This window comes from Hyla sarda, chromosome 2 (assembly GCF_029499605.1).
Source record: "Hyla sarda isolate aHylSar1 chromosome 2, aHylSar1.hap1, whole genome shotgun sequence".
Classification (NCBI taxonomy): domain Eukaryota; kingdom Metazoa; phylum Chordata; class Amphibia; order Anura; family Hylidae; genus Hyla; species Hyla sarda.
This window is the reverse complement of record NC_079190.1, coordinates 498,192,277-498,219,277: the sequence shown is the minus strand read 5'-3', so window position 1 is coordinate 498,219,277 and position 27,001 is coordinate 498,192,277.

The window sequence follows — 27,001 nt, the reverse complement described above, 5'->3', positions numbered from 1 at the left end:
TAGGTATAAGGCAAGTTTGATTAAACCAAGAATATAAACATACAGTCACTTTACAAGGCTAATACCTGTTGGATGTACACTGTATTAATTGGACGTGAAGTGAAGGTGCTCTACTGCGCTTAAGGAACTTTCAATATGTTTTGCTATCATGCAGGTCAGCCACAGCTATCTCCGGGTTTTGAGATTCTCAGTTTTTTTAGATTCATTTGAGATAAATTTCTCAAAATGGCGGATGGTAGAAATAGTTCTACACAGCCCCTCAATTGCTGCCTTTTCTATTATGCTATACACTGTACAGCAGTGGTCTCGAAACTGTGGACCTCGGGATGTTGCAAAACTACAACTCCTAGCAGGCAACATCTCAAGTCCACAGTACAGGATAATTGTAAAAAGCCTGAAACATAGGAGACCTCATAGTGTCATGGTTAGGTATTTACCGGTCCACGCTCCTGTGGCATCTTTAGTTGGGACAACTGTCACATATGGGTAGGGATACAGTGCACACTAGTTCTCATCCAGAACCCCTGTCCCTGCCTATTGCCTTGTTGCCCTTAACGGCAACTTCACAACTAGAGGACAATCCATACGTACAGGGACATCACAGGTCAAAATAACAAACTACAAATATACAGTAAGGTCAAGGAGAATGAGTCAGGACACAAAGGCTTAACATGCACAGAACATTGGGGGGGATTTATAAAAACTCATCCAGAGGAAAAGTTGCTGAGTTGCCCATAGCAACCAATCAGATTGCTTCTTTCATTTTTGGAAAGGCCTTTGAAAATAAAATAAGCGATCTGATTGTTTGCTATGGGCAACTCAGCAACTTTTCCTCTGGACAGATTTTTTGTTACATCTCCCCTATTATAATTACAGGGAGACAAACCAACTGAAAGGATAGTCAACAAGCCGGATGAAAAAAGCCAAGTGGACAATAGAAGTACAAAATCGAATAGTGAAAGGGTTAACAATATTAGAGCCAAAGAATACAGAATCAGATAGAGAATATAGCTAGCTACAGAGTACAAATGCTTTCCCAGGCACTGTCTTAGAGGACACTGCAGACTTAAAGGGGTACTCCTGTGGAAAACTTTTTTTTTTTTTTTTTTAAATCAACTGGTGCCAGAAAGTTAAACAGATTTGTAAATTACTTCTATTAAAAAATCTTAATCCTTCTAGTACTTTTTAGGGGCTATATACTACAGAGGAAATGCTTATCTTTTTAGATTTCTCTGATGTCATGACCACAGTGCTCTCTGCTGACCTCTGCTGTCCATTTCAGTAACTGTCCAGAGCAGCATATGTTTGCTATGGGGATTTTCTCCTGCTCTGGACAGTTCCAAAAATGGACAGAGATGTCAGCAAAGAGCCCTGTGGTCATGACATCAGAGAAATCTAAAAAGATAAGAATTTCCTCTGTAGTATACAGCCCCTAAAAACTACTGGAAGGATTAAGATTTTTTAATAGAAGTAATTTACAAATCTGTTTAACTTTCTGGCACCAGTTGATTTAAAAAAAAGTTTTCCACGGGAGTACCCCTTTAAATAGCCAGAGCTAGCAGGGCGTAGACGAAAATGTGACACCTCATTGGCCAAAGAAACATCATACAGGATAGGCCGGGGCATCTCCATAGCAACCAGAAGCTTTGCTAACAAACAGGGAAAATCAAACAGCTACACCTCGTACACCTTCTAAGAGCAAATAATGGAATTTGACGAAAACTATAAAGCAATGTCTTACATTTCCCTTTAGAGTAGAAGCAATATTTTGTTCCCAGCTCACTTGAATCATACCAGCATCCTATGGGGTAGCACTCCGTATCAGTAATTCTGGGTAAGCCGATTCCCTTCGGTCTGCCGCTCTTACAGCACATTGAGAATCATCTGCGAGGGAAGGAGGACAGGCGGATTATACGTGTTGTATGTTCTGTATATATATATATATATATATATATATATATATATATATATAGAAAAAGAAACAAGGTCCGGCACTAGGTTGCAGGTAAAAACTTCTTATTCCTTTATTTCAAGATTCTGCAGTACAGGGTAGAAAGTCTGACGCGTTTCGCTAAAAAGCTTAATCGTAGACTGCCGTACAATCACAGGGGACAACTTAAAATACCGGAGGTATAAGTCACATGACTAACCTCATCATTGTTAATAACATGTTACATATAAAACCTGGAATTGGAATCCATTCAGAGCATTACTTGTGGTATCTGTTCACACTCTTAGATTATCATGCACTGCGTTAGAAACTATTTCATATTTATTATTCACTGATTGCAAGACTAAGAGCTTCCATAGCAATAAATTATATTGTAAGATGGGTTTTAACCTCTTATTAATTTTATATTTTTAAGAGTCGCAGTGAATGAAAATGGAGTGTGAACTAGACGTACAAATTGTCATGTAAATAAGGAAACCGCAATAGAGGGGGAGGAAAAGGGAACAAACGAGCAAGAAGAATTCAAATTTAGCACGGGAAAAGAAAGATTTTTTGTATATACATATATATTTATCATTATCAGAATACGCACATGGGAAAGGCACACAATACAGTTAGTGCGTAATATTATACGCTACTGACTGTCATGTGAGAGCAACATCAGTTATTTGTGTGTGAATATTAGCAGGATGAAATAAATGGAGACCATTGATGAGCAATTTTTTATGATTTTTGTTTATAATTTTTTGTGTATATATTATTAATACTTTTTATCTTTAAATATTTCTTATTTTTATTTTTATATACCGTATTTATCGGCGTATAACACTTTTAGCCTAAAGTCTGTGTGCGTGTTATACGCCGATACACTCCCAGGAAAGTCAGGGGGAGAGATGCCTTCGCTGCCCGCTTCTCTCCCCCTGCCTTTCCTGGGGTCTAGAGCGCTGCTGTCGGCCCTTCTCTCCCCCTGGCTATCGGCGCCGCTGCCCGTTCTGTCCCCGTTGCCTCCCCCCATCCCCGGTGGCATAATTACCTGAGTCGGGTCTGCGCTGCTGCAGGCCTCCGGCGTGCGTCCCCGGCGCCGTTGCTATGCGCTGAATGGCGCGGCGCATGACGTCAGTGAGCCGCGCTGTGCATAGCAACGACGCAGGGGACGCACGCCGGAGGCCTGCAGCAGCGCGGACCCGACTCAGGTAATTATGCCACCGGGGATGGGGGGAGGCAACGGGGCAGCGGCGCCGGCAATGGGTGCCGCTGCCCCTTCTCTCCCCCTAGCTGTCGGCGCCGCTTCTCTCCCCCTGGCTATCGGCGCCGGCAATGGGGTGCCGGCACGATAGTCAGGGGGACAGAACGGGCAGCGGCGCAGATAGCCAGGGGGTGAGAAGGGCCGACAGCAGGGCTCTAGACCCCAGGAAAGGCAGGGGGAGAGAAGCGGGCAGCGACGGCCTCTCTCCCCCTGCCTTTCCTGGGGATGTATCGGGGTATACACGCGCACACACGCACCCTCATTTTACCATGGATATTTGGGTAAAAAACTTTTTTTACCCAAATATCCTTGGTAAAATGAGGGTGCGTGTTATAGGCCGGTGCGTGGTATACCCCGATAAATACGGTATTTATCTTGTTATTATTTATAATTTACTAACATTTATTGCTATGCCATAATATCCTAGATGACATTGACATCTTTCCTATTTCATTGTATTTATTAATTCATTATTATTTTTATTTTATTTTTGTTGTTATTGTTATTTTGTTATTTGTTTTGTTATTATTATTTTATATCATTATTATTATTATTTTTTGTTTTTATTATTATCTATTTTTTATTTATTATTTTCCATTATTGATTATTTGTTTTTATATTTTTTATATTTAATTTTGTTTTTTATTTTTTATTATTATTTTTTTATTTTTGTTATTATTTATTGCATGTTATTATTTTTATAGTTATTATTGTAAATATTGTTATTTTTATTTTTATTATTATTTATTATTGATATTTATCGTTATTATTATATCTCCTTATTACTAGTAAAATCCAAGTATGGATCCTATCATGCTATTCCGTAACATAAAATTAAGACATAATTGCCCTACATAGTTAGATGGATTTGGTCTATGAATACAGTGTAGGTTATGACGTTGTCAATCCACACTGGATTGTTTGGCTTATCAATAACTATAAATACTGTTCCTACATAATATAACCTAACAACAATGCAATATTATGGACAAGTTAACATCATATCCATTCTTTTATTTAAACCCTCTGGGTATCTAGTTCCCAAGAGGAACATCCAATAGGTCTCACGTTTATACATCCTATATTTGAGATCTCCACCTCTTGGCCCCAAGGATATTTTCTCCAATTCCGAGACACGGAGGCTATTTGCCTCCCCCCCATGTATTTCTCTGAAATGATGGGATAACATGGAGATACCTGGTAGATTACTCCTGATGTCCGACACATGTTTTCTGAATTTCATTTTTAATGAGTTGCCTGAGCAACCCACATATTGTAATTTGCAAGTTGTGCAAGTCGCCACATACACAATATTTTTAGTATTGCAATTTATGTAATTTTGTATACTGTGTGCTTTTCCCGTAGTGCATGATATCACTTGATTTGAAACACTCATATAGTCACACGTTAAACACCCGTTGTGTCCACATTTCCAATTTCCTTTGGCATTGAGCCAATTCTGGCTGTTTGTTTTGATATTACTTTTACTTTCAAAAAGACTTGGGGATATTTTAGACCCTATAGAGGGACCCCTCCTAGATACAATAGCAATACCTCCCGCTACAATATTTCTTAAAGCTGGATCAGTTTCAAGGACTGCGATGTATCTATTTATAAAAAATTTTTTTTTATTAAATTGGGTGCTATACGGTGTAACGAAAAAAGGTCTCTTGAATTTAGATTTAAATTTACTACTTTTGCCTCCTGCATTATGTGATTCTTCCTGTTCCTGTCTCCTCCTAGAGTATGCCACTAAATCCCTCCGATCAATTTCATTAATTTTCCTGTGTGACTGATTCAAGATTTTATCATTATAGCCTCTATTTCTCAGCCTGACACACAGGTCTTCTGCTGCCACTTTAAACTCATCATCTCTAGAGCAATTGCGCCTGATCCTGCAGAGCTCCCCAAATGGGATATTATCCAGAACATGTTTTGGGTGACAGGAGGATGCCCTTAATATGGAATTAGTCGCCGTTTCCTTCCTGTAAGGAAGGACTTCTATAACATCCTCTCTGCCCACCAATGTAAGATCTAGGAAATTAATACTATCTTTGTTAAAGAACGATGTAAACCCCAAATTGAGATAATTGGATCCAATATATTTAACAAAATTCTCAAATTCATCCTTTGAATCTTTCCAAATTATTAAAATATCGTCAATGTAGCGCCCTAGCCAATGTATACTATTCAAGTATGGATTATCGATATTGAATATGAACTGGGATTCCCAATAGAACATAAAAATGTTCGCAAAAGAGGGGGAGTATTTGGCCCCCATCGATGCTCCCCTGGTCTAAAGGAAATAATCACCATCGAACATAAAATAATTGTGTTTAAGCAAAAATTCTGTTGCGATGGTGATGAAGTCCCTCAGACCAGGGGAGTACGGGCTATATTTTTCCATGTGCAAGGATAAAGCTTCTAAGCCCTTGGACCAAGGGATAGATGGATATAATCCTATGACGTCACACGTTGCCCATGACAACTCCTTGCCCCAAGTGATATTTTCTAGAACATTAATGGCATGTTTTGAATCCTCTATATATGTAGGAGTAGTCTTGGTGAGGGGCTGCAAGTAGTGATCCACCCACTCCCCAAGGCGCTCTAGCAAGGACCCAATGCCGGCGACAATGGGTCTCAGGGGAGGTGGAAAAACCCCTTTATGCACCTTGGGGAGTGAGTGGAACACAGGAATTATGGGATGAGAGACAAAGAGATATTCTTCTAATTTCTTGTCCAAAACCCCTAATGCTACACCTTTCTCTAGCACCTTTTTGAGTTTCAGTTGAAATGTTTTAGTGGGATCTCCACCTAATTTGCAATACGTTTGTGTGTCTGACAATATTTCCATATTTAATTTTTTGTATAAGCCGACATCAAGTACTATGATGTTTCCGCCCTTGTCGGCATTGCGAATTACAATGGATTTATTGTCAACCAGATCCTTCAAAGCACCTCTTTCACTTTTATTCAAATTATCATGTAAGCTAGTGGTGCAAGATTCTTGTTTTAATTTAACCAAATCCCTCTCCACCAACTCCTGGAATCTATCCAGGGCCTCAGGTCTGGAGGCCACAGGATAGAACCCAGGGTTGGCAGAGAGGTACGGCTTGTCCAATTTATCATCACATTCCACATTTTCCATCTGTAAACTTATCAAATTTAGCTTAGTTAATTGATCTTGAAAATCATAACACAAATCTCTCCCACCCAATATAGCTGTTGATCTGGCCCCTGCTACACCTTCCCTCCCCAAGTCCACATCATGTCCATAGCCGTCCTGCATATCCTCCAGGCATGAAAAATGTATTTTCAAAGTTAGTCCCCTGGCTAGTTTGTTAATATCTAACAACGTATTGAACAAATCAAATTGGCAAGATGGTACAAAATTCAAACCATTGCTGAGGACATCTATCTGTGCCGGAGTCAGGATGCAGGCGGATAGGTTCATAACTGGATTCAACGTGGGGTCAGTAGGGAGCGTAGTGGATATCTTCCTCCGTTTGTGTCGGCGACCTGCTCGCCGGGTCTTTTTTTGTTTGTTTGATCCTTCGTACCTGTGCGGTTTTTTGGAACCGCCCCCAGGTCTCTTAGGGGAACGCCAGATGCAACAGACTTCTTTTTCGTTTGTTGTTGTTGGGTGTGGATTCGAGGAACTTCATTAAACTCCTCCTGTGGACTGTCAGGTTCTGAGAAGCTGACTCTGCTATTTCCTCTGGATTTGGAATAATTCCTGCGTCTGGATCTGGATCGGGATGTTCTTAGGATTGAGCGTGATGTATCTTCTTTCCCTTCCTGCGATAGATGCCAGGTGAATATTTGATCCTTATTATAATCAATAACATCCCTCTGGAATTTATTTCTTTTTAGATCCATAATGCCTTTCTCCAGTTTCTCCAGTTTTTCCAGGACAATTTGTTCCATATCAGCAAAGTCCTTATGATCTTTGTATTCACATAGTCGAGTCTTAAGGGTCTCCAGCTCCAATTGCATTTCTGCGAGCTCTGCGGACTCCTCTTCCACTATGTACGTCATCAGTTTTGCTGAACACTCTAGTAATGCATTGTCCCATTTAGAAATGAATTGTTGGGAATAGACTTTAATTGGTCTCTTTTTAAGTCTCAGTCCCCGGGGCACAATATTCCTTTGCAAATAGGTGGTGAGTGTTTTATGGTCCCACCAGGTTTTAGTTTCCTTAATCATCATGGTTTCCAATTCTCTTGTGATTGCAAGCATCTCTGAGGGAGCCACGTTATGTATCGGTTCCATAAAGTCCTTGAATACCGACATCGCCTTAGAATCTCTTGTAGGACCGTGCAGGCCCATATCTGTATTGGCATTCAACGTGGTTTCCCTCTCCTCCGTATCACGCGAATCTTCATTCATTTCAGCAATAGTTGAAGTTGGCGGCGTGGGAGCAGACTCGTGCGGGAAACTTGAATCAAGGTTGATTTGTGAGTCGCTCACCCCGTGCACGCCCACCTCGCCACCTGTGCCATAGACCGGTCGGTCTACGGCACAGGTGGCGAGGTGGGCGTGCACGGGGTGAGCGACTCATAAATCAGCCTTGATATATATATATATATATATATATATATATGTGTGTGTGTGTTCTAGGTGGTAAAAGAGTTGGCCGATTCTTTCCAAGATGTTCCCCACTCTTTCCTCTATGGACATGATCATACATTTATATGTTCTTGAGGGGCGTCACAACTAGACTGGTGGAACAAAGTTGGGTGAGGTGGGTGTATGATGCCTCCAAAAAATGATGGCCCGCTGTTTCCACTGTTATCTGCTCTATAAACTGAGGCGTCCTCTCTGCCTGTATTGTTGACAATATTAAAGAAAATGGCCGACACATTATAGAGGGAACACCATATCATCTGGCCCCCAGTCAGAGGCGTAACTGGTAGCTTCTGGGCCCCGAGGCAAAATCTGCAATTTGGCCCCATATGCCAATTATAATACTGGTCTCTTATGGGGTAGATGTGCATTGGGGCCGCCTTAGGCACCAGGGCCCCGGTGCGATTGCTACCTCTATAGCTACGCCTCTGTCATAGGTACTCCTTTTGTCACCTTTGACAACATCTTCTTGTCATGGTCATAAGGTTGTTTCTCTACACACTGGTTTACTAACAATGTAGTTCCTGTGCACAGTCCTGTATAGCCCCATGCCCCTACCATAGCAATGGACACTGGGCTCCCTCTCTTCCAGAGACCCATATGTTTCATTTGCCCTGGGTTAAAAAAAAGCTCAAGCATCAAATTCATCTCAGCATTTCAGAAGGCCTCATAGGGTTGTGGATACCTGACTGGCAGTATGGTACTGAAATCCCAAAAGGGCAACTCAGGATCTAGGAACAAATCTGGACTGGATAAGCATGAGGGCCAAGATTTGTTCAAGATTTGCTTCAATTTCTGAAGAGTGGAGAGTAGCTACAAACAGCGTCTCTTACTCTGGAGGACCTGTCCTGTCCCTTGCACAGACAGCACATATGGGAAGTGTGTAATGCTATGTTTCACCAGTGGATGCGCTGCAGAGAAACTGAACAGTTAACACAAGGTTTTCCTACAGATCACAACTGATCGATTGGATTCCCATCAGGGGGAACTTTGTGGTCACCTTATTCTCAAGGGACCTTTCTAGCAAGGGGAGGATTGTTCAAATCGGAGATCACTTTTGATACTTGGAGGATATATGAAGATATGAGGTTTCCTATAATCTCTTGGCAGTGAAGGCCTAAATGTTTGGTATGTACAGGATATGCGACTAGGTGAAGGCCGTTCTTTTGGAAAATGGAGTTTTATAACTAACATCACAATTAGTCTGGGGGGGGGGGGGGTTATTTATTAGGTTGCACACCAACAAGGGTCCAATGGTTCTACACCTCCTAAAGACAGCTGAGGAAGGCCTGTTGTGCCAAAATGTGTCCTGTCTGTACTTTTTATCCTGATGTGAATAAACACTACAAGTTATTTCATCCTTCATAGTGAGTGCTGGTGTCAGGATTCGGCAGGCTGGAGGTGGATCCTCTGTGTCAGAGAGGGATTGGCGTGGACCGTACCGGTGGACAGGTTCTAAGTTGCTACTGGTATTCACCAGAGCCAGCCACAAAGCGGGATGGTCTTGCAGCGGCGGTAGCAACCAGTTCGTATCCACCTGTAACGGCTCATCCTCTCTGACTGCTGAGATAGGCGCAGTACAAGGGATAAGGCAAGAGCAAGGTCGGACGTAGCAGAAGGTCAGGGCAGGCAGCAAGGATCGTAGTCAGGGGCAACGGCAAGAGGTCTGGAACACTGGCTAGGAACACACAAGGAAACGCTTTCACTGGCACAATGGCAACAAGATCCGGCAAGGAAGGGAAGGGGAAGTGAGGTTATATAGGGAAGTGCACAGGTGAATACACTAATTAGGACCAGGCGCCAATCAGCGGCGCACTGGCCCTTTAAATTGCAGAGAGCCGGCGTGCGCGCGCCCTAGGGAGCGGGGCCGCGCGCGCCGGGACAGTACAGACGGGGAACGAGTCTGGTAAGCGGGCCGGGATGCGAATCGCGAGCGGGCGCGTCCCGCGTCGCGGATCGCATCCCGACTAGGGACATTATCGCAGCGCTCCCGGTCAGCAGGTCTGACCGGGGCGCTGCGAACAGGAAAACGCTGCGAGCGCTCCGGGGAGCAGCGGGGACCCGGAGCGCTCGGCGTAACAGCTGGGACTCTTTTATTATAAGACCAGGATGGCCCCACAGACTTACATTACGTGTTTCGGCACAACAGGCTTTCCTCAGCTGTCTGTAGACAGCTGAGGAAGGCCTGTTGTGCCGAAAAGCCTCCTGTCTGTACCTTCATCATGATCTGATGTGAATAAACACTACAAGTTATTGCATCCTACATGGTGAGTGCTGAGACTCTCCTAGTATAAGACCAGGGCGGCCCCACAGACTTACATTACGCGTTTCGGCACAACAGGCTTTCCTCAGATGTCTGTAGACAGCTGAGGAAGGCCTGTTGTGCCAAAATGTGTCCTGTCTGTACCTTTTATTTTGATGTGAATAAACACTAAAAGTTATTTCCTCCTATATGGTGAGTGCTGTGACTTTCTAATTATAAGAACAGGGCAGCCCCACAGACTTACATTACGCATTTTGGTACAATAGGTCATCCTCAGCTGTCTACAGACATGGCCTGTTGTGACAAAATGCATCCTGTCTGTACCTCCATCCTGATCTGATGTGAATAAACACTACAAGTTATTGCATTCTATGTGGTGAGTGCTGGGTCTCTTATTATAAGACTTACATAGACTTACATCATGAGTCTGTCCAGGTTACGTAACACAAAGTTAGGAGAGAGTGCGCCCTCCTCTTGACTCATGGTCAGTCGGGGTTTGAACACTCCAACTCTGGCTGATAGAAACTTACATTTGAGGTATGGCGGGGTGTGAGATGCAGGGCAGATGTTATTACCCTAGGGGCAGATGACATTAACCCCTTGTATTTGTGACGTCAGGGCATGGTTTAGCCTATAACCACCCAAAGGTATATTGCTGGATCCTGGGCTAGGCACGGGAGCAATAAAGACGCTGACGCCAAGTTACGGACAACGGTAGCTTTACTGAGGGTAGACAGTTGTTACAGTCTATGCAGTACAGCCGGCCCACGGAGGTGACCAGTGACACAGAGACCTCGCAGGCTTGCTGGGTAGTTGGACGGGAGAATTTAGTACAGGCCACTCTAGGTAGACAGATGACTTGACTAACTTGTGACTGAAAGGACGGTGACTTTATCTTACTTGACTTGTGGCTGCAGGACTTGACTTTAGGCCTCCACTACTCTGGACACACACTCTAGACATGACTTGACTGGACCTCAGCGGGAAGTAAGAGAGAGAAGCTCCACCCAGGGCTTATATGGGGAGACTAGCAGGGAGCCCATAGGTCACCCTTGGGGTCAGCTGGTCACTGGTACCTCCTTGGTTATAATGCATAACATATTTACAATGGGGGAAACACTGCAGGGGGCCCTTGGGACATGGAGGGACACTGCCTAACAGGGCAGGGAAGGTACGGGGTAACACCATCCCGTACTGGGCCACCACACACTGAACATTTTTTATGACAGGTACACTTTAAAGAAGTTCTCTGGTTTTGAACAGCTATTCTCATACACCCTATTAGATGAGGCCCCTCTATTCAGGATCCTCCGCTTTTGGTTAAAGGACAAAGCAGTTATATAGAGTGTCTCTCGCTCTGGAGGACCTGTCCTGTCCTGCATTACATAGACAAAGCATTGATATGAATAGGCACTGTGCAATACTTTGTTTCTCCTACGGTGGTGCTGCAGGATAACTGAACGCTTATTCCGATTTTTCCTACAGATTTTGGCTGATCTCTGGAGATAATAGTAGGGTAACAGTGATCAGCTTTTTTGTCTTTTGGATTATCCCATTTAAAAACTATGTGTGGTAGCTTGGGGGGGGGGTGTAGGGTATGGGGAGTGTAGCTGTGCAGGTAATAAAGGGTGCTTGTTAACCCTTGATATTCGTGACGCCAGGGTGCGGGCTCCTCAATAACAGCTGTGCTAGCAGAGCACCAGTCTCACTGATTAATACTGTGCAATAGCATGGCAATGATCTATATAAGCAATCTATTGATCACTTATAAACATCATACAGGGCATACAAAATCCGCTAGTGCAGTGTGTTTTTAAACAAGCTGTTAGTTAGATGTGTCCGTAACCTTGACATTAACGTAACCTTAAAACCAGTTCAGGACTACTTGAATACCTATCTCAGTGACCCAAGCAGTATTATGCTAGGCTGCAGAGCTCTTACGCAGTGTTACACAGTCTTTGTTGAGTTGTAGGGTTATTGCATTGCCAGTTCGCGTAGAACTTATTTGCCGGGAACCAAACTCTTAAGAAAAGTTAGGTGAGCCCTGCGAACCCAACATTTCAAAAGTTTGCTAAACAATACACGTTACAAAGCTCTTAATTGTGCTTCATAAGCGTGACAAGCCTGCCGCAGTGCCCTTTATAAGAGGACCATAAGGTCTCCCATAGCAGTTCCTTCATTGCTCCTCTATCTGTGTCAGCCAGCTGTTACGCCGAGCGCTCCGGGTCCCCGTTCCTCCCCGGAGCGCTCGCCTCATCCTCGTTGCTGCAGCGCCCCGGTCAGATCCACTGACCGGGTGCGCTGCGGTCCCGCCTCCAGCCGGGATGCGATTCGCGATGCGGGTGGCGCCCGCTCGCGATGCGCACCCCGGTCCCCGTACCTGACTCGCTCTCCGTCGGTCCTGTCCCGGCGCGCGCGGCCCCGCTCCCTAGGGCGCGCGCGCGCCGGGTCTCTGCGATTTAAAGGGCCAGTGCACCTATGATGGTGCCTGGCCCAATCTTCCAATTAGCTTAATTAGTTTCCACCTGTGCACTTCCCTATATCACCTCACTTCCCCTGCACTCCCTTGCCGGATCTTGTTGCACTTGTGCCTAGTGAAAGCGTTCCCTTGTTTGTTCCTAGCCCGTGTTCCTGACCTCCTGCCGTTGCCCCTGACTACGATCCTTGCCGCCTGTCCCCGACCTTCTGCTACGTCCGACCTTGCTTCTGCCTACTCCCTTGTACCTCGCCTATCTTCAGCAGTCAGAGAGGTTGAGCCGTTGCTAGTGGATACGACCTGGTCACTACCGCCGCAGCAAGACCATCCCGCTTTGCGGCGGGCTCTGGTGAAAACCTGTAGTGGCTTAGAACCGGTCCACTAGCGCGGTCCTCGCCATCCCTCTCTGGCACAGAGGATCCACTACCTGCCAGCCGGCATCGTGACAGTAGATCCGGCCATGGATCCCGCTGAAGTTCCTCTGCCAGTTGTCACCGACCTCCCTACACTGGTCGCCCAGCAAGCCCTAAAGATCGCCCAACGAAATCAACAGCTGGCATACTTGACCTCCGTGACACTGCATCTTCAGTCACAGATACAGCAAATTCAGTCACAGCTACAGCTGCAACAACCATCTCCTCCGCCGGCTCCTGCAACTCCTCCGCAGCAACCGGCCGCTCCTAACCCCTGCTTGTCCCTGCCGGACAAATTTGATGGGGTCCGCAATGATCCTGCCACAGCCACAGTCCAGTCCTACTTCGCTGAGGTCCGTGGTGTCTTCGAGGAGCCTGCCCGAGCTTCTTCTGCCGAGACTGCCCTGCTGAACCTGGCCCAGGGTGTTTCTTCCGTTGGCGAGTACGCCATTCAGTTCCGTGCTCTTGCTTCCGAGTTGTCCTGGAATAGTGAGGCTCTCTGCGCGACCTTTAAAAAAGGCCTATCCAGCAACATTAAAGATGTTCTGGCCGCACGAGAAACTCCTGCTAACCTACATGAACTCATTCATCTTGCCACTCGCATTGACATGCGTTTTTCCGGATGGCGCCTGGAGCTCCGCCTGGATATGGACTTTGTTCGCACGAGGCGTTTTTTCTCCCCGGCTCCTCTCTCCTCTGGTCCTCTGCAATCCGTTCCTGTGCCTCCCGCCGTGGAGGCTATGCAAGTTGACCGGTCTCGCTTGACACCTCAAGAGAGGACACGACGCCGCATGGAGAATCTTTGCCTGTACTGTGCCGGTACCGAACACTTCCTGAAGGATTGTCCTATCCGTCCTCCCCGCCTGGAAAGACGTACGCTGACTCCGCACAAAGGTGACACAGTTCTTGATGTCAACTCTGCTTCTCCACGCCTTACTGTGCCTGTGCGGATATCTGCCTCTACCTTCTCCTTCTCTACTATGGCCTTCTTGGATTCCGGATCTGCAGGAAATTTTTTTTTGGCCTCTCTTATCAACAGGTTCAACGTCCCTGTGACCAGTCTCGCCAGACCCCTCTACATCTATTGTATTAACAATGAAAGATTGGACTGTCTCATGCGTTTCCGCACAGAACCCCTCCTAATGTGCATCGGACCTCATCACGGAAAAATTGACTTTTTTTTCCTCAGGTTCTTTGGCCCCAAGAAGAGGGGGAGACCCAAGGGGGGGGGGTACTGTTACGCCGAGCGCTCCGGGTCCCCGTTCCTCCCCGGAGCGCTCGCCTCATCCTTGTTGCTGCAGCGCCCCGGTCAGATCCACTGACCGGGTGCGCTGCGGTCCCGCCTCCAGCCGGGATGCGATTCGCGATGCGGGTGGCGCCCGCTCGCGATGCGCACCCCGGTCCCCGTACCTGACTCGCTCTCCGTCGGTCCTGTCCCGGCGCGCGCGGCCCCGCTCCCTAGGGCGCGCGCGCGCCGGGTCTCTGCGATTTAAAGGGCCAGTGCACCTATGATGGTGCCTGGCCCAATCTTCCAATTAGCTTAATTAGTTTCCACCTGTGCACTTCCCTATATCACCTCACTTCCCCTGCACTCCCTTGCCGGATCTTGTTGCACTTGTGCCTAGTGAAAGCGTTCCCTTGTTTGTTCCTAGCCCGTGTTCCTGACCTCCTGCCGTTGCCCCTGACTACGATCCTTGCCGCCTGCCCCCGACCTTCTGCTACGTCCGACCTTGCTTCTGCCTACTCCCTTGTACCTCGCCTATCTTCAGCAGTCAGAGAGGTGAGCCGTTGCTAGTGGATACGACCTGGTCACTACCGCCGCAGCAAGACCATCCCGCTTTGCGGCGGGCTCTGGTGAAAACCTGTAGTGGCTTAGAACCGGTCCACTAGCGCGGTCCTCGCCATCCCTCTCTGGCACAGAGGATCCACTACCTGCCAGCCGGCATCGTGACACCAGCCATAGTGCCCCCATAACAGAGCAGTACAACTACAATCTCACACAGTAGTGCCCACATAACAGTGTTTATGTGACAGTGCCAGTCAGTCCCAAATGTCCAAATACCACTGCCATGTATCCACAACACTTCCATTACAGAGCTGTTCATGGTGCCCCATTGTTACGCCTAGCGCTCCGGGTCCCCGCTCCTCCCCGGAGCGCTCACGGCGTCTTTTTCCCTGCAGCGCCCCGGTCAGTCCCGCTGACCGGGAGCGCTGCACTGTCATGGCCGTTGGGGATGCGATTCGCACAGCGGGACGCGCCCGCTCGCGAATCGCATCCCAGGTCACTTACCCGTCCCGGTCCCCTGCTGTCATGTGCTGGCGCGCGCGGCTCCGCTCTCTAGGGCGCGCGCGCGCCAGCTCTCTGAGACTTAAAGGGCCAGTGCACCATTGATTGGTGCCTGGCCCAATTAGCTTAATTGGCTTCCACCTGCTCCAGACTATATCTGACCTCCTCCCATGCACTCCCTTGCCGGATCTTGTTGCCTTGTGCCAGTGAAAGCGTTTAGTGTGTCCAAAGCCTGTGTTACCTGAACTCCTGCTATCCATCCTGACTTCGAACCTTGCCGCCTGCCCCCGACCTTCTGCTACGTCTGACCTTGCCTCTGCCTTGTCCTTCTGTCCCACGCCTTCTCAGCAGTCAGTGAGGTTGAGCCGTTGCTAGTGGATACGACCTGGTTGCTACTGCCGCAGCAAGACCATCCCGCTTTGCGGCGGGCTCTGGTGAAAACCAGTAGCCTCTTAGAACCGGTCCACTAGCACGGTTCACGCCAATCCCTCGCTGACACAGCGGATCCACAACCCGTAAGCCGAATCGTGACACCCATGACAGTATCAGTCCGTTACATTGTCATAATAGATACCAAACTACAGTGCCAATATAATATCAGCCAAAAGTGTCCCTATAACAAGTCCAGCCATCCATAGTGCCCTCATAACAATGACATCCCCAGTTTTTCCATAACACACAGTGCCCCCCATGAGATGGCAATTAATGGATTCCCAGCACTACCCACGGAGCCCGGCCGGCTGCTGCCCACATGTAGCTTCCTCTAGGGATTGGCAGTGAAATATGAATTCACAATATCTATTTACGGTCATATTCCTCCTCACTCTTGTCGTTTTTGCAGATGTGGCTGGCTTTGGCCCAACCAAAGACCAGGAGGAAGCTCAGTAGTACCAATGCATTGTACACCATGTGAAAGATAAGATTGGTGCAAACCCTATGATGGGGGTTCTCTTACATATTGGGAAGATGCTGTTTTTTCCCCCTGGGGAACATTTACAGAGGATGAAATGATTTCCTTATTATAGTTGCTACACCCATAGAAATATAACATTGGCAGGAATTTATGCCCCATAATAAATGGACAGGCAGCGGATGGGAGACCTGATGTGTGTACAGTGACTAACACTGGTCATGTGACCTGCTATCAGCGCACTAAGTTTATTATGTTGTAATTATTAGTTCATTAAATGACAGTATTGGAGTTGTAGGGTTTTATTAGGGCTCGGGATACACAGGACACCTGCCATTATATATCCCATCAAATATTAATAAAAGTCCTTGAGTCTATGAAACTACTCAGCTAGAGATGTCAGATTAGTGCAAAATACAGTTGTGTAAATTAGTCTGGCATTGGGTCTTGCCATAAGAGGACATAAAAGTGCTTTCCCTGCTGCCCTCAGAGGCTACTTTTGGGTAGTGTACCTCTTCATGAAAAAATTGACATCTGGACATGCCTCTACAAGGCACTTGTTACGCCGAGCGCTCCGGGTCCCCGCTCCTCCCCGGAGCGCTCGCTACACTCTCTCCGCTGCAGCGCTCCGGTCAGATCCACTGACCCGGGGCGCTGCGATTCTGCTGCCAGCCGGGATGCGATTCACGATGCGGGTAGCGCCCGCTCGCGATGCGCACCCCGGCTCCCGTACCTGACTCGCTCTCCCTCGGTCCTGTCCCGGCGCGCGCGGCCCCGCTCCCTAGGGCGCGCGCGCGCCGGGTCTTTGCGATTTAAAGGGCCACTGCGCCGCTGATTGGCGCAGTGATTCCAATTAGTGTCTTCACCTGTGCACTTCCCTATATCACCTCACTTCCCCTGCACTTCCCTGCCGGATCTTGTTGCCATTGTGCCAGTGAAAGCGTTCCTTGTATGTTCCTAGCCTGTGTTCCAGACCTCCTGCCGTTGCCCCTGACTACGATCCTTGCTGCCTGCCCCGACCTTCTGCTACGTCCGACCTTGCTTCTGTCTACTCCCTTGTACCGCGCCTATCTTCAGCAGCCAGAGAGGTTGAGCCGTTGCTAGTGGATACGACCTGGTCACTACCGCCGCAGCAAGACCATCCCGCTTTGCGGCGGGCTCTGGTGAAAACCAGTAGTGACTTAGAACCGATCCACTAGCACGGTCCACGCCAATCCCTCTCTGGCACAGAGGATCCACTACCTGCCAGCCGGCATCGTGACAGTAGATCCGGCCATGGATCCCGCTGAAGTTCCTCTGCCAGTTGTCGCTGACCTCACCACGGTGGTCGCCCAGCAGTCACAACAGATAGCGCAACAAGGCCAACAGCTGTCTCAACTGACCGTTATGCTACAACAGTTACTACCACAGCTTCAGCAGTCATCTCCTCCGCCAGCTCCTGCACCTCCTCCGCAGCGAGTGGCCGCTCCTGGGCTACGCCTATCCTTGCCGGATAAATTTGATGGGGACTCTAAGTTTTGCCGTGGCTTTCTTTCCCAATGTTCCCTGCATCTGGAGATGATGTCGGACCTGTTTCCCACTGAAAGGTCTAAGGTGGCTTTCGTAGTCAGCCTTCTGTCCGGAAAAGCCCTGTCATGGGCCACACCGCTCTGGGACCGCAATGACCCCGTCACTGCCTCTGTACACTCCTTCTTCTCGGAAGTCCGAAGTGTCTTTGAGGAACCTGCCCGAGCCTCTTCTGCTGAGACTGCCCTGTTGAACCTGGTCCAGGGTAATTCTTCCGTTGGCGAGTATGCCGTACAATTCCGTACTCTTGCTTCAGAATTGTCCTGGAATAATGAGGCCCTCTGCGCGACCTTTAAAAAAGGCCTATCCAGCAACATTAAAGATGTTCTGGCCGCACGAGAAATTCCTGCTAATCTACATGAACTTATTCACCTAGCCACTCGCATTGACATGCGTTTTTCCGAAAGGCGTCAGGAGCTCCGCCAAGATATGGACTCTGTTCGCACGAGGCGTTTCTTCTCCTCGGCTCCTCTCTCCTCTGGTCCCCTGCAATCTGTTCCTGTGCCTCCCGCCGTGGAGGCTATGCAGGTCGACCGGTCTCGCCTGACACCTCAAGAGAGGACACGACGCCGCATGGAGAACCTCTGCCTGTACTGTGCTAGTACCGAACACTTCCTGAGGGATTGTCCTATCCGTCCTCCCCGCCTGGAAAGACGTCCGCTGACTCCGCACAAAGGAGAGACAGTCCTTGATGTCTACTCTGCTTCTCCCCGTCTTACTGTGCCTGTGCGGATGTCTGCCTCTGCCTTCTCCTTCTCTACCGTGGCCTTCTTGGACTCTGGATCTGCAGGAAATTTTATTTTGGCCTCTCTCGTCAACAGGTTCAACATCCCAGTGACCAGTCTCGCCAGACCCCTTTACATCAATTGTGTAAACAATGAAAGATTGGACTGTACCATACGCTTCCGCACGGAGCCCCTTCTAATGAGCATCGGATCTCATCACGAGAGGATTGAACTTTTGGTCCTCCACAATTGCACCTCGGAAATTCTCCTTGGACTTCCCTGGCTTCAACTTCATTCCCCAACCCTGGATTGGTCCACTGGGGAGATCAAGAGTTGGGGGCCCTCTTGTTCCAAGGACTGTCTAAGACCGGTTCCCAGTAACCCTTGCCGTGACTCTGTGGTTCCCTCAGTAACCGGTCTCCCTAAGGCCTATATGGACTTCGCGGATGTTTTCTGCAAAAAACAAGCTGAGACTCTACCTCCTCACAGGCCTTATGATTGCCCTATCGACCTCCTCCCGGGTACTACTCCACCCCGGGGCAGAATTTATCCTCTCTCTGCCCCAGAGACTCTTGCCATGTCTGAGTATGTCCAGGAAAATTTAAAAAAGGGCTTTATCCGTAAATCCTCCTCTCCTGCCGGAGCTGGATTTTTCTTTGTGTCCAAAAAAGATGGCTCCCTACGTCCTTGCATTGACTACCGCGGTCTTAATAAAATCACGGTTAAGAACCGCTACCCCCTACCCCTCATCTCTGAACTCTTTGATCGCCTCCAAGGTGCCCACATCTTTACTAAATTGGACTTAAGAGGCGCCTATAACCTCATCCGCATCAGAGAGGGGGATGAGTGGAAAACGGCGTTTAACACCAGAGATGGACACTTTGAGTATCTGGTCATGCCCTTTGGCCTGTGCAACGCCCCTGCTGTCTTCCAAGACTTTGTCAATGAAATTTTTCGTGATCTGTTATACTCCTGTGTTGTTGTATATCTGGACGATATCCTAATTTTTTCTGCCAATCTAGAAGAACACCGCCAGCATGTCCGTATGGTTCTTCAGAGACTTCGTGACAATCAACTCTATGCCAAAATTGAGAAATGTCTGTTTGAATGCCAATCTCTTCCTTTTCTAGGATATTTGGTCTCTGGCCAGGGACTACAAATGGATCCAGACAAACTCTCTGCCGTCTTAGATTGGCCACGCCCCTCCGGACTCCGTGCTATCCAACGCTTTTTGGGGTTCGCCAATTATTACAGGCAATTTATTCCACATTTTTCTACCGTTGTGGCTCCTATCGTGGCTTTAACCAAAAAAAATGCCGATCCCAAGTCGTGGCCTCCTCAAGCGGAAGACGCCTTTAAACGACTCAAGTCTGCCTTTTCTTCGGCTCCCGTGCTCTCCAGACCTGACCCTTCCAAACCCTTCCTATTGGAGGTTGATGCCTCCTCAGTGGGAGCTGGAGCTGTTCTTTTACAAAAAAATTCTTCCGGGCATGCTGTCACTTGTGGTTTTTTTTCTAGGACCTTCTCTCCGGCGGAGAGGAACTACTCCATCGGGGATCGAGAGCTTCTAGCCATTAAATTAGCACTTGAGGAATGGAGGCATCTGCTGGAGGGATCAAGATTTCCAGTTATTATTTACACCGACCACAAGAACCTCTCCTACCTCCAGTCTGCCCAACGGCTGAATCCTCGCCAGGCCCGGTGGTCTCTGTTCTTTGCCCGATTTAATTTTGAGATTCACTTTCGTCCTGCCGATAAGAACATTAGGGCCGATGCTCTCTCTCGTTCCTCGGATGCCTCAGAAGTTGAACTCTCTCCGCAACACATCATTCCACCTGACTGCCTGATCTCCACTTCTCCAGCCTCCATCAGGCAAACTCCTCCAGGAAAGACCTTTGTTTCTCCACGCCAACGCCTCGGAATCCTCAAATGGGGTCACTCCTCCCATCTCGCTGGTCATGGGGGCATCAAGAAATCTGTGCAACTCATCTCCCGCTTCTATTGGTGGCCGACTCTGGAGACGGATGTTGTGGACTTTGTGCGAGCCTGCACTATCTGTGCCCGGGATAAGACTCCTCGCCAGAAGCCCGCTGGTTTTCTTCATCCCCTGCCTGTCCCCGAACAGCCTTGGTCTCTGATTGGTATGGATTTTATTACTGATTTACCCCCTTCCCGTGGCAACACTGTTATTTGGGTGGTCGTTGATCGATTCTCCAAAATGGCACATTTCATCCCTCTTCCTGGTCTTCCTTCAGCGCCTCAGTTGGCTAAACAATTTTTTGTACACATTTTTCGTCTTCACGGGTTGCCTACGCAGATCGTCTCGGATAGAGGCGTCCAATTTGTGTCTAAATTCTGGAGGGCTCTCTGTAAACAACTCAAGATTAAATTAAATTTTTCTTCTGCATATCATCCCCAGTCCAATGGACAAGTAGAAAGAATTAACCAAGTCTTGGGTGATTATTTGCGACATTTTGTTTCCTCCCGCCAGGATGACTGGGCAGATCTCCTTCCATGGGCCGAATTCTCGTATAACTTCAGAGTCTCTGAATCTTCCTCCAAATCCCCATTTTTCGTGGTGTACGGCCGTCACCCTCTTCCCCCCCTCCCTACCCCCTTGCCCTCTGGTCTGCCCGCTGTGGATGAAATTTCTCGTGACCTTTCCATTATATGGAGAGAGACCCAAAATTCTCTCTTACAGGCTTCTTCACGCATGAAGAGGTTCGCGAATAAGAAAAGAAGAGCTCCTCCCGTTTTTTCCCCTGGAGACAAGGTATGGCTCTCCGCTAAATATGTCCGCTTCCGTGTCCCTAGCTACAAGTTGGGACCACGCTATCTTGGTCCTTTCAAAATTTTGTGTCAAATTAATCCTGTCTCTTACAAACTTCTTCTTCCTCCTTCTCTTCGTATCCCTAATGCCTTTCACGTCTCTCTTCTTAAACCACTCATCCTCAACCGTTTTTCTCCCAAATCTGTTCCTCCCACTCCTGTTTCCGGCTCCTCGGACATCTTCTCTGTCAAAGAGATCTTAGCCTCTAAAAAGGTCAGAGGGAAAACTTTTTTTTTAGTGGACTGGGAGGGTTGTGGTCCTGAAGAGAGATCCTGGGAACCTGAGGACAACATCCTAGATAAAAGTCTGCTCCTCAGGTTCTCAGGCCCTAAAAAGAGGGGGAGACCCAAGGGGGGGGGGTACTGTTACGCCGAGCGCTCCGGGTCCCCGCTCCTCCCCGGAGCGCTCGCTACACTCTCTCCGCTGCAGCGCTCCGGTCAGATCCACTGACCCGGGGCGCTGCGATTCTGCTGCCAGCCGGGATGCGATTCACGATGCGGGTAGCGCCCGCTCGCGATGCGCACCCCGGCTCCCGTACCTGACTCGCTCTCCCTCGGTCCTGTCCCGGCGCGCGCGGCCCCGCTCCCTAGGGCGCGCGCGCGCCGGGTCTTTGCGATTTAAAGGGCCACTGCGCCGCTGATTGGCGCAGTGATTCCAATTAGTGTCTTCACCTGTGCACTTCCCTATATCACCTCACTTCCCCTGCACTTCCCTGCCGGATCTTGTTGCCATTGTGCCAGTGAAAGCGTTCCTTGTATGTTCCTAGCCTGTGTTCCAGACCTCCTGCCGTTGCCCCTGACTACGATCCTTGCTGCCTGCCCCGACCTTCTGCTACGTCCGACCTTGCTTCTGTCTACTCCCTTGTACCGCGCCTATCTTCAGCAGCCAGAGAGGTTGAGCCGTTGCTAGTGGATACGACCTGGTCACTACCGCCGCAGCAAGACCATCCCGCTTTGCGGCGGGCTCTGGTGAAAACCAGTAGTGACTTAGAACCGATCCACTAGCACGGTCCACGCCAATCCCTCTCTGGCACAGAGGATCCACTACCTGCCAGCCGGCATCGTGACAGCACTCAAAGACAATTTGCTTAGATGACAGATTTTTATAGAGGGGGCGGATCATTGACTTCATGATTGTTTTGACCAATTGCCCACCATCTCCTGCTATAATGTCCGTTTATCTGTATTTTGCATTTTTCTACTTTGGGTCCTGTTATTTTCCCTGGTTTGGGAAGAGTTAACCTTCCAGCCCTTCAGCACTGGGATGGTATATAAGGCATCTTCAGGTGCTGCTCTGGGCTGGTAATTTCGACTGTTACTCTCATCATGTTTGCTTCTTGCACCATAGTCTATGTCTATCTGAACATATGTCCTGAGTTTTAACCATGGTTTACTGTCCCGTTGTATATATAGATTTTAGCCTGCTTTGTTTGCGTACTTTGTCAGGTTTTAGTATTGTAATGTTCGTTCTGCATATGCTTGGTGTTGCCTAAGTCCATGTCCCGTGTGTGCGTTTGCCAGTCCTGTTTTGACCCTTGTTTGATCCTGGAACTCCTAGTATAGAATCCTGTTCTGAGCCTTGTGCTAATCCGTCTATCTAGGAGTGAGTGAGTCTTGTGTCTATACCCGTGTTTGTTTGCATTTAGGATTTTTTGTTTCCTCCTAGACCAGTATCCTGATCACTCTGTGGAGTGTGCCCACTAGCTAGGAGCCTATTTGGCTTTAGTATCGATGTCCCTCCATGCTTGGAGTGGGGTTTCTAGTGTGTTCCTTGTTCTGAGTCAAGTATGAACAGTGCTCTTGATTTCCTGACCCGTTTAGGGTTCTGAAATTCAGTTAACCTGTTCATCCCCTGCATCTCCTGGTTTTGTCTGCTGTATACTTATCCTTATATCTGGTCTTGTTCATATTATCATATCTGCCTTTAATGTTGATCCTGGTTCTTGAACTGTTTGTTAGTATGCTATGTTAGTGTGCTATATTTGTTAGTATGCTGTTTGCTAGTATGCTATATGCTTGAACTGTTTGTAGTATTTCGGTTACGTTTCTTGTTTCCCGACATGTACAGTTTGTTTTGTTTAACTCTTACGCCCATGCACTTTATCACAGTATAGGCCCCATCCTTGTGGTTGTCGATCTGTCATTAAGGGCGGATGGGCAATAGAAAGGGTCATCGGCTGTGGGGACACTTAGGGCTCACTAACTCGATTATCCCTGCCGCCCCCCTTCATGACAACTGGTCTCAGGGATTGGGAGCAGTGGTTATGTGAGTGTACATACAGCGAACAGACGGCTCAGGCAGACTACCAGTATTAAGTATAAAGGATGGTTTAATCTACTGACAAGCTTTAGTAGTTCCCACAGTTGCCTTGTTACCATCCTACACAAGTGGCCCCTTAATTACATCCCCTATCTCTTCATTACACACCCTGTCTCTTCATTACACACCCCTGTCTCTTCACTACACACTCCTGTCTCTTCACTACACACTCCTGTCTCTTCATTACACACTCCTGTCTCTTCATTGCACACTCCTGTCTCTTCATTACACACTCCTGTCTCTACATTAAACTCCCTATCTCTACATTACACTCTTTATCTCTTCATTACATCCCTGGCCCTTTATTACATCCCCTGTTTTTTCATTACACCCCCTGTCTCTTCATCACACCCTCTGTCTTTTTATTAAATACCCTGTCTCTTCATTACACCCTGTATCTCTTCATTACACCCCTTATCTCTTCATTACACACCCCTGTCTCTTCATTACACTCCCCTGTGACTACATTACACCTCCTTTCTACATTAAACTCCCCCTGTCTCTTCATTATACCTCTTCTTTACACAACTCATCCTCTTGATTACACTCCCTGTCTCTTCATTACACACCCTGTCTCTTCATTACATCCCCTGTCTTTTCATTACACCCCCTATCTCTTCATTACACTCCCTGTCTCTTCATTACACACCCCTGTCTCTTCATTACACTCCCCTGTGACTACATTACACCCCCTCTCTACATTAAACTCCCCTGTCCATTCATTATACTCCTCTGTCTCTTCTTTACACAACTCATCCTCTTCATTACACCCCCAGTCCCTTCATTTCATCCCCCTGTCTTTTCATTACATACTCCTGTCTCTTTATTACACGCCCCTGTATTTTCATTAAACCACCCTGTAGCTACATTAGACACCTCTGTCTCTTCATTACACACCACTGTCTCTTCCCAGATCATTTTCAGGTGCTGAGCAGAAGGAGATTTGGTGTCCCGTGCCCATGACATGTCCTGACATTGACAGCAGCCACCTCTTTGTTTGCAGTTTTGTTGTGAATAAAAAACCTGGACTGCTACAGATTGGAACCGTATGGTCTATAGTAAGCACTGATGAGACCTCACTTGGAGTATTGTGCGCAGTACTGGAGGCCGTATCTCCAGAAGGATATAGATACTCTAGAGAGAGTTCAGAGAAGATACTAATCTAGTACATGGATTGCAGGATAAAACTTACCAGGAAAGGTTAATGGACCTTAACATGTATAGAAGAAAGAAGAGACAGAGGGATATGATAGAGACTTTTATATACATAAAGGGAAACAACACGGTAAAGGAGGAGAGGAGATTTATATAAAAGAAAAACTACCACAAGAGGACACAGTGTTATATAGAGGACATAGTGTTATACACAGAACATAGTGTTATATAGAGGTGGAAGGTTTTTGCAGAAATATGAAGAAGTATATTATTACTTTAATGAGAGAGTAGTGGATGTATGGAATCGCCTACCTGCAGAAGTGGTAGCTGCAAATACAGTGAAGGAGTTTAAAGGGGTACTCCGGTGGAAAACTATATATATTTTTTTATTAACTTTTGCCAGAAAGTTAAACAGATTTGTAAATTGCTTCTACTTAAAAATATCTTAATCCTTCAAGTACTAAGCTGCTGTATGCTCCACGGGAAGTTCTTTTCTTTTTGAATTTATTTTCAGTCTGACCACAGTGCTCTCTGCTGACACCTCTGTCCATGACAGGATCTGTCCAGAGAAGGAGAGGTTTGCTATGGGGATGTCACGATGCCGGCTGGCAGGTAGTGGATCCTCTGTGCCAGAGAGGGATTGGCGTGGACCGTGCTAGTGGACCGGTTCTAAGCCACTACTGGTTTTCACCAGAGCCCGCCGCAAAGCGGGATGGTCTTGCTGCGGCGGTAGTGACCAGGTCGTATCCACTAGCAACGGCTCACCTCTCTGGCTGCTGAAGATAGGCGCGGTACAAGGGAGTAGGCAGAAGCAAGGTCGGACGTAGCAGAAGGTCGGGGCAGGCAGCAAGGATCGTAGTCAGGGGCAACGGCAGAAGGTCTGGAACACAGGCTAGGAACACACAAGGAACGCTTTCACTGGCACAATGGCAACAAGATCCGGCAAGGGAGTGCAGGGGAAGTGAGGTGATATAGGGAAGTGCACAGGTGAACACACTAATTGGAACCACTGCGCCAATCAGCGGCGCAGTGGCCCTTTAAATCGCAGAGACCCGGCGCGCGCGCGCCCTAGGGAGCGGGGCCGCGCGCGCCGGGACAGGACAGACGGGGAGCGAGTCAGGTACGGGAGCCGGGGTGCGCATCGCGAGCGGGCGCTACCCGCATCGCGAATCGCATCCCGGCTGACAGTGGAATCGCAGCGCCCCGGGTCAGAGGATGTGACCGGAACGCTGCAGCGGGGAGAGTGATGCGAGCGCTCCGGGGAGGAGCGGGGACCCGGAGCGCTCGGCGTAACAGTACCCCCCCCCTTGGGTCTCCCCCTCTTCTTAGAGCCTGAGAACCTGAGGAGCAGACTTTTGTCTATGATGTTGTCCTCAGGTTCCCAGGATCTCTCTTCAGGACCACAACCCTCCCAGTCCACTAAAAAAAAAGTTTTCCCTCTGACCTTTTTGGAAGCCAAGATTTCTTTGACAGAGAAGATGTCCGAGGAGCCGGAAACAGGAGTGGGAGGAACAGATTTGGGAGAAAAACGGTTGAGGATGAGTGGTTTGAGAAGAGAGACGTGAAAGGCATTAGGGATACGAAGAGAAGGAGGAAGAAGAAGTTTATAAGAGACAGGATTGATTTGACACAAAATTTTGAAAGGACCAAGATAGCGTGGTCCCAACTTGTAGCTAGGGACACGGAAGCGGACATATTTAGCGGAGAGCCATACCTTGTCTCCAGGGGAAAAAACGGGAGGAGCTCTTCTTTTCTTATCCGCGAACCTCTTCATGCGTGAAGAGGCCTGTAAGAGAGAATTTTGGGTCTCTCTCCATATAATGGAAAGGTCACGAGAAATTTCATCCACAGCGGGCAGACCAGAGGGCAAGGGGGTAGGGAGGGGGGGAAGAGGGTGACGGCCGTACACCACGAAAAATGGGGATTTGGAGGAAGATTCAGAGACCCAGAAGTTATACGAGAATTCGGCCCATGGAAGGAGATCTGCCCAGTCATCCTGGCGGGAGGAAACAAAATGTCGCAAATAATCACCCAAGATCTGGTTAATTCTTTCTACTTGTCCATTGGACTGGGGATGATATGCAGAAGAAAAATTTAATTTAATCTTGAGTTGTTTACAGAGAGCCCTCCAGAATTTAGACACGAATTGGACACCTCTATCCGAGACAATCTGCGTAGGCAACCCGTGAAGACGAAAAATGTGTACAAAAAATTGTTTAGCCAACTGAGGCGCA